Consider the following 8449-nt stretch of genomic DNA (forward strand, 5'->3'; position numbering starts at 1 on the left):
TAGGAGATGTGCAGGAGGCAGCTGATCGATGTTTCTCTCTCATCGATGTTTCTAACTATCTCTCTCCCTTCCTCTCTGTAAAAAATCAATAAAATATATTAAAAAAAATAATAAACTCATGTTTCATGTACTAGTACATTCATATCCAAGGAGGTCTCCAGAAACCTGCAAACCTCAGCCCAAGGTATAGCATAGCACTGGTTTTTCTCCTCTGCCCAAATGCAGGTGTATGCGTAAGTACATTAGGTACACATTTCTGGCATACCTCAAAGCAAGCTGATTGCCAATATACAGGGCTTGTAGGCAAGAACAACTTGTTACATGCTCCTTTGTAACCCTCAGGGAGCTTTTCAAGTTGCTATGAACATATTTAAATTTGATAAGGTGTAGTGTTACCGTTGCAATTTATAAGCAAATAAAATTGAAAAAACAAAATCATAAAATGAGGCCAGTGTGTGTTAGAAAAGCTATAAAGATCAGAAAAATAGCAGATTCATGCCATGTATTTGGATAGTAGTTTTACTTGTTATGTCTACACTCCAGCATGACTTGTTGTAAAAAGGTCTTTTCTGTGTTCTGTGCCACTAGTTTATATGTTTTAAGATAGCATCACATAAACTGCTTCCCATAAAAATAGCATTTTCATAGAAAAACAGTGTTTTATAGACAGATAATTACAATTTCTGCGTTGTCTTTCAAAACTAGACACACCATTTGACTCAAAGTTGGAGATTGATCTCGAGGTAAATACACAGAACTCTAGCAGGAGTAAGGGTCTGAGTGCCACTGATCACCTCGGTAGAGAAATATTTGTTACAGTCGTGTCGAGTGGCAATGTAACTCTCTGAGATTTTTGCTTTTCATTAAATTGTCTTAAGGTTCTATCAATATAATGAAGATGCTTATTTTTAATTTTTTAAACAATTTATTGTGAAATAGTCCCAAACTTATAGGACAGTTGCCAGAACAGATAAAAGAATCGCTATATCCCTTTCACCCAGATTCCTCGAATGTTATTATTTTACTTCATGTGCTGCGTCACCCACACTCATTATCATTAGCCTGTTTCTGAACCTTTGGAGATTAACTGCAGAAATGATGTCCATCACCCCTAGATACTCCCATGTGTATTTCCTAAAAGTAATGACACCCTCATATAAAAACAACCCACAGTTCTCCAAATAATCATGTCAACGTTGGTAAAATACAACTGTCTAACCCTAAGACCCCATTCAAATTCTGCCAAATGGTTCTTTTCCTTTTTGATTCAGGATCCTATCCAGGAAAAGGAGCTGCACTCAGCTGTCTTGTCTTTTTTTTTTTTTTTTTAAATATATTTTATTGATTTTTCACAGAGAGGAAGGGAGAGAGATAGAAAGTTAGAAACATCGATGAGAGAGAAACATCGATCAGCTGCCTCCTGCACATCTCCCACTGGGGATGTGCCCGCAACCCAGGTACATGCCCTTGACCGGAATCGAACCCAGGACCTTTCAGTCCGCAGGCCGACGCTCTATCCACTGAGCCAAACCGGTTTCGGCAGCTGTCTTGTCTTTTAAGACACCTTCAATTTGGAACAGTTCCCACTCCTTTTATAAAAATTTTTTAAAAAATTGATTTCAGAGAGAGGAAGGGAGAGGATGAGGGAGATAGAGATAGAAACACCAAAGATGAGAGAGAATAATTGATTGGCTGCTTCCTGCACATCCCCTACTGGGGGTCAAGCCTGCAACCGGGCATGTGCCAAGACCAGAAATCGAACTGTGATCCCCTGGTTTATGGGTTGATGCTCACCACTGAGCAACACCAGCCAGGTAGTTCCCACCCCGTACCTGCCTGTCACATGCTGGACAGTTTTAAAAAGCTGAAGCCTTACATTCCATAGGATGATCTTCAATGGGGTCCATTTCTCTGTTCTTATAACCAGATGACCAGACTCAGGCCACCTGTTGTTGGCAAGTGTACCACTGGAATGACACTGTGCTCTTCTCAGTGCCTCACATCAAGGGGGCACGTGATGCTAACCCATCCTACTGCTGCTGGTGTTGACCTCGATCACTTGGCATGTTGCTCTCCACCAGATTTCTCCACCTTAAAGTCCTCACTTCCGGTTTGCAGTTAATTAATATTTGGGGTATATATAAGGGGGGTTATTTGGACATTTTGCTAATATCCTGTACCTCGTCCAATATATGCCCACATCTTCAACAACCATTGATGATTTCTGTCTCAATCAACTTCCTTTACAATGGTTGCAAGATGGATATTCTCTGTTTTCTACTTTTCACAGCAAAATGGAAGAGATGCGTTCATTGGGCAAGGTATGGGGAGGTGGGTAAGGGAATGAAGCCTCCATGCCCACTCTGGGTGCACCACCCTCCCAGCACTTGGGATTTGCAAGACATTTCAATGAAAATCCCTCTCATTGGATAATAGAATGACCATTCAATTAAGTCAGGTAATTGTAGAGCAGGCACCTCATTCATCTAGTTCAGCTCTTCTCTTTCAAAATAAGAAAACTGAGGCCAAGGGAAATGAAATGACTGTTGCTGTGGTACCTGCATTAATTCATGTAGATGAGACCTTAAGTGGAAAGGAGAAGAAAACTGACATTTAAGTGGCTGTTTGGGAACAGACACCATGCCGAAAGAGTTTATATTCACCATCCTGTTTTACTTCCTAAGAATTTTTTTTAAAAAATATATGTTTTATTGATTTTTTACAGAGAGGAAGGGAGAGGGATAGAGAGTCAGAAACATTGATGAGAGACAAACATCGATCAGCTGCCTCCTGCACACTCCACCGGGGATGTGTCCGCAACCAAGGTACATGCCCTTGACCGGAATTGAACCCGGGACCCTTCAGTCCCCAGGCCGACGCTCTATCCACTGAGCCAAACCAGTCAGGGTGTTCCTAAGAATTCTTGCAGGTGTTATCTCCATTTCACATCCGAGCAAATTACAGCTTGTCACAAGCCATAAAATTAGTAAGTAATAGAGCCTGGATCAAACTCCTGTGATGCCAGCAACAATTAGCTTTTTACGATCCACTATAAACAATAAATATTACATTGTAACCCAAATACATATGCAAAGTGAAAGAAACCTTTAAAAAACATATTTACCATGTGTGGTGTCCTATTCTATTCTTTCATCACAAAAACGCTGAAATTGATTTTATGATCTATTAATGGGCTGTGACCTAAAATTCAAAAACACAGCATGGTATTTTCCCTGTCCTATTAATTGTATTAATATTTTGGAAGACCCTTTCTGTTCGAAGCTTCATCAGATCTTACATACCAAAAGTAAAAGGGATATTATCTTAGCTAGTCTTTGCTTATTTAAATTCATAGTAGCTCATGTAAAACATTGTAGCTTAATTATTCCTGTGGCCTTAGATATTTTAGCTTCTTTCTCTCTCGTTCCCTTCCTTCTTTCTTCCCTCCCGCCCTCATCCCCCTTTACCACATCCCTGTGATGGGGAAGATACAACATTAAAATTGAACCCTGTTATTTTCTGAACTGAAGGGTGGTTTGTTATTTGAGGAGAGTCTAAGCCCATGTCTATAATAGGCAATCGTAGGCAAGCTATCCACTGATTTACATTTGGCTTAAAATCCTCTCCGAGTGGGTGTTTTGGGTGGTGGTAGTGGTGGAGTTGGGCTGTGTATCACTTACCCTGGCAATACTCCATGGGACAGAGTGTGCTTGGGTGGTCTGGCATTCCTAACCCATTTCCTGGTGGGTGCCATGATGTGCCCATTGGAGTCTCATCCATTCACAACTCTTCCTTGAGTGACGGGAATTAGGGACTTCAATTTCTTGGCCCGCTGTCGGATTGCTTTTAGAACCCAGTAACGCCATGGGTCTGTCAGTGATTATGCCGGATTTTAATTATTATTGGCATCGATAGTCATCTGGGTTTCAGGAACTGCATCAAACACGTCACACCCGTCATCATTATTGAATCCTCATAGCAGCCTTGTGATGGGGTAATTATATGATTGCATATTAGCAAAAGACTAGGTTGGCAGGTGACTTTTGTTCAGTAGGCACTTAGAAGGGTAGGGGAGGGTTGAATCAGAGAATGTAATGAGGAAGGAAGTGGTAGAGATGAAGTTTACACACACACACACACACACACACACACACACACACACACACACCAAAAATAAAAGTTTTGCTGTCCAAGTTAAGTCTGTCCTGCTTTCTTCTTTTCCTGACCTTGTTTGTCTGCAAGAGGATAAAGTATTACATTGTATAAATCTTTATTTGTGGAGAAATGATTTTCAGTGTTGCCAAATAAACGATTTAAGCACCAATTACTGTGGTAGAAAACTAGCATAAATTGCCAGCTTTTTGTGATGATTGAGAAGAGCTGAGTACAGGACATTTAAGTCATCCTCACAAAGTCAATACGGAAAGCAGAAAAGAATCCTTAAAACCCAGGACATGCCCTCGGTATTCAGGACATCTGGCAACCTGATCCCCGCCATGTCTTTGGCCCTGCTTCTCTGTGACCTTCCCCGTCATGCTCAGGGTCTCGGGGTTTTCAAAGGGGAGTGGCCCAAGGTGAGGCTGGAGTGTAAGAAGTTCCAAGCCAGATGAAAGAGTCACTCTTCAATAAAGGGAAATTTTTTTTTTTTTTAAAGAGTCACTCAAAGGTTTGCATCTAGCCCCAGCTGGGTGGCTCTGCTGGCTGGAGCATCATCCTACACACCAAAAAGGTTGTGAGTTTGATCTCAGGTCAGGGTGTGTATGGAGGCAACCATCAATGTTTCCCTCTCTCTCTCTCTCTCTCTCTCTCTCTCTCTCTCTCTCTCTCTTTCTCCCCAGTAAAAACATATCCTTGGGTGAGGATTTAAAAAACAGTTTGAATGTAAGTAGTGGCATGATTAGATGTGCATTTTAGAAAGATCACTCAGGCATCGGCGTGAGAGGTTTAGGAGCAGGGCCCAGAGACTGGAAGCAGGTAAGTCTGTTAGGAGTCATAACATTCAGTCGGAGAGAAAGAATGAGAGCCATTATACTTTTGTTTTCACTAAAGAGTAGTAAGTTACTTATCGTATTGAATAAAATACCTGTCACAGTTTGGGGGGTCTTATTTAAAAGGCATCACTTTGCCAATAATCCTAGGACAATTTGGTCAGTGGCAAAGGACTCGGACTTAGTGAAAAACCATGAAATTCATAATAGCTCCCCCTATAAAGTGTTAGGTGTGTGTGCTGGGCACTGAGCAGTGTTCCATGTGTTACCATCACAGTGTCATTAAGAAATAAGCAGTTAATTCAGCCAGTGGCTAGAAGTCAGGTTCTAAGGTCAGAATTCTGGGTTTCAAATCTGGGTTCTGTCACTTAATGGTGTGACACTTTAGGATGTAGTTTCTTTATCTCTATGATGTAGATAACTGTGTTATCATGTGTGATCATTTTAAGGATGATGAGATAATAAGCTTAGATTGTTGTGTATATATAAGTGCTCAATAAGTTAGCTATTATAACACAATTATACAGATGAGGAACTGAATCTTAGATGAGGTTACACAGTAAGTGACAGGTAGAGGTTGACCCAGATATATCTGACTTCAAAGCCTCTAATCTTAATTATTGCTCTCTAATAGCTCTCAATATCTAAAACACAGTTTTTTTTTAAAAAGGGGGAGAAAATATATGCAAATGAAAAGAGAACAGTTAAAGTATTCCTTTTTTCATAGGAAGAAAAAGTTATGTGGTCTAGTAACTGTTGTATTTGCAGTCATAATAAGACAATGGAGCCCTGACCGGTTTGGCTCAGTGGATAGAGCCCTGTGAATTGAAGGGTCCCAGGTTCGATTCCAGTCAAGGGCATGTACCTTGTTTGCGGGCACATCCCCAGTGGGGAGTGTGCAGGAGGCAGCTGATCAATGTTTCTCTCTCATCGATGTTTCTAACTCTCTATCCCTCTCCCTTTCCATTTCTCTCTGTAAAAAAAGACAAAAAAAAAAAAAAAAAGACAATGGAAGCTAAGACTGCCCCAAAGACATGTCTGTTACTTGAGGTCAGTTATAATGTCTTTTTAAAATAAAGATATTTCAAAGACATTATGCCAACTGTAGACCTGAGGGAAATGGAATAAGAAATTCTAGAAGAAATGGTTGCCACTTAAAAAAAGAAACAACTATGGTTGCTTTTCCTCAAAAATTATAATATAATATCTGTTTTCCCAATTGCACGGACATTAATTCAACAGTGGACAATGGAACTGAAGGTGTGTTTTTTCCTCATTTTTTCTTGTTAATCCTCACCAGAGGATACTTTTCCATTGATTTTTTTTTTTTTTTTTTGAGAGAGAGAATGGAAGGGAGAGTGAGAGACAGAGAGAGAAACATTGATGTGAGAGAGCCAAGCCGGCTAGGGCTGAATGGAAGGTTTTTGCCTTGAAAGCTTTCACCAATCAAAGATGCCGGGCTGGGCTGTTATACATCTGCCCCCACAGAGACGCACAACTCACCTGCCTTCTGCTGGTTTGTAAACCAGTTTGAGTCAACATGAAGCAATCTGAGTCGGGACATTCTCTCAGGCTCTGTACTGCTATTGTTATTCTTGCCTTAGTTTTGGCACTTGGCTCAGCTACTGTTTATCCAAATTTAAGAAAACAGGAAGAAGATGGTTCAAAGTCATGGTAATAGAGTAGCCACTAGGTTGAGTTTCATTCCAAAATTCTTTCCTTAGGGACAGAATAACAATCCTAATTGAGGGTTTTTTAGATAACTTGTTTAGTTACTAAATTGATATAGATATCTGAATACAGATCTTACATTTTGGTTTACATAATCAATTGAGGTCTATGTTTCCTTTTGGGGAGCCCTTATTAAAGCCATAGTTTTAACTTATCAATTTACAGGATTTGAAATTATTTAATTACTTTTTCTCTGTAACAGCTTTATTGAGGTGTAATGGACAATAAACTGTACAGATTTAAAGTGTACAATTTGATGTTTTGACATATATACACCTATGAAACCATCATCCTAATTAAGACAATGACAAGTAACCATAAAAATTTCCTCATAATACTTTATAGCCTCTTCCTTCCATGCCTCCCCCTCCCAGGCCCCATGAAGCCACTGACCTATTTTCTTTTACTATAGATTAAAATGTATAGCAGGCAGAATTTTCTTTTATCCTCACTTGAGGATATATTTTTATTTATTTCTTTTTCAGAGAGAGAAAGATGAGAGAGAGAGAGAGAGAGAGAGAGAGAGAGAGAGAGAGAGAGAGAAACATCGATCAGTTGCTTCCAGCACAAGCCCTGACTGGGATAAAACCCAAAACTTGGGTATGTGCCCTGACTGGGAATCGAACCCCCTTTTGGTTTATTGGATGATGCTCCAACCAACTAAGCCACCCAGCCAGGGTCCATTTCTTTTTGAGTGAGCTTTGGTGGTTTCACACAATCTATCCATTTCATGAGAGTTATTGAATTTATTGGCATAATGTTGTTCATAGTATTCTCTTTTTAATCTTTTAATGTCTATAAAACCTGTAGTATTTTCATCTCTTATTCTTTATATTAATAATTATGTCTTCTCTCTTATTTATCTGATTAACTAGGCCAGAGTCTTATAAATTTTATTGAGCTACTCAAAACAACAGCCACCAAAACAAAACAAAAACCCAGATTTCGCTTTCATTAATTTTCTTTCTTCTTTCTTTCTTTCTTTCTTCCTTTCTTTCTTTCTTTCTTTCTTTCTTTATTTTTTTACCAATTTCAGTTCTGATCTTTATTATTTCATTTCTTTTGCTTAATTTGAATTTAAGTTTTTTCTTATTTTTGTAGTGTCTTACTGTGGAAGGTGAAGTCATTGTCTTGAAACCCTTTTCTTTTCTAATACAGGAATTTAGTGCTATACATTTCTCCCTACAAACTGCTTTAGTGACGGTCTGCAATTTTTGATAAATTTTTGTGTTTTCCTTTAATTCAATACATTTTGAATTTCCCTTTGGTTTCTTCTTTCATGCATTGATTATTTAGAACTGTGCTCTTTAGCTATTACAGTACCTGCATCATAACACATGTCTGGAGCTCAAAACGATGCTGAGTTCAAGTACCAAAACTTTCCGCTAGAAATATGACCTGGTTTTCTATTTTGTCTTGCACAGCTGACAGAAAACAGGTCATTGAGAGCTCAGTCTTTTGCCTTTACATCCTTTTGCACATCTAAGTACCTCACAATAAATTTTGGTATTTTAAATAATCTATTTTAAAAACTTAGTTTGAATAATAAATTGCACATTTTAAAACTTCACGTCAGTGTCTGGGTCAGAGAGAATTTATGGAGTTACTATTTATAGATTGTTAAAGACACCTCTCAGAGCAATATCAAGGCTGTTGTATGTGGACATTTCTGGGATTATAGCACAGAAACTTTAATACCCACCTAAGGAATGACAGGGGTCTTAAATAGG

This window comes from Myotis myotis, unplaced genomic scaffold, assembly GCF_014108235.1.
Source record: "Myotis myotis isolate mMyoMyo1 unplaced genomic scaffold, mMyoMyo1.p scaffold_m19_p_1, whole genome shotgun sequence".
In the NCBI taxonomy this organism is placed as follows: Eukaryota; Metazoa; Chordata; class Mammalia; order Chiroptera; family Vespertilionidae; genus Myotis; species Myotis myotis.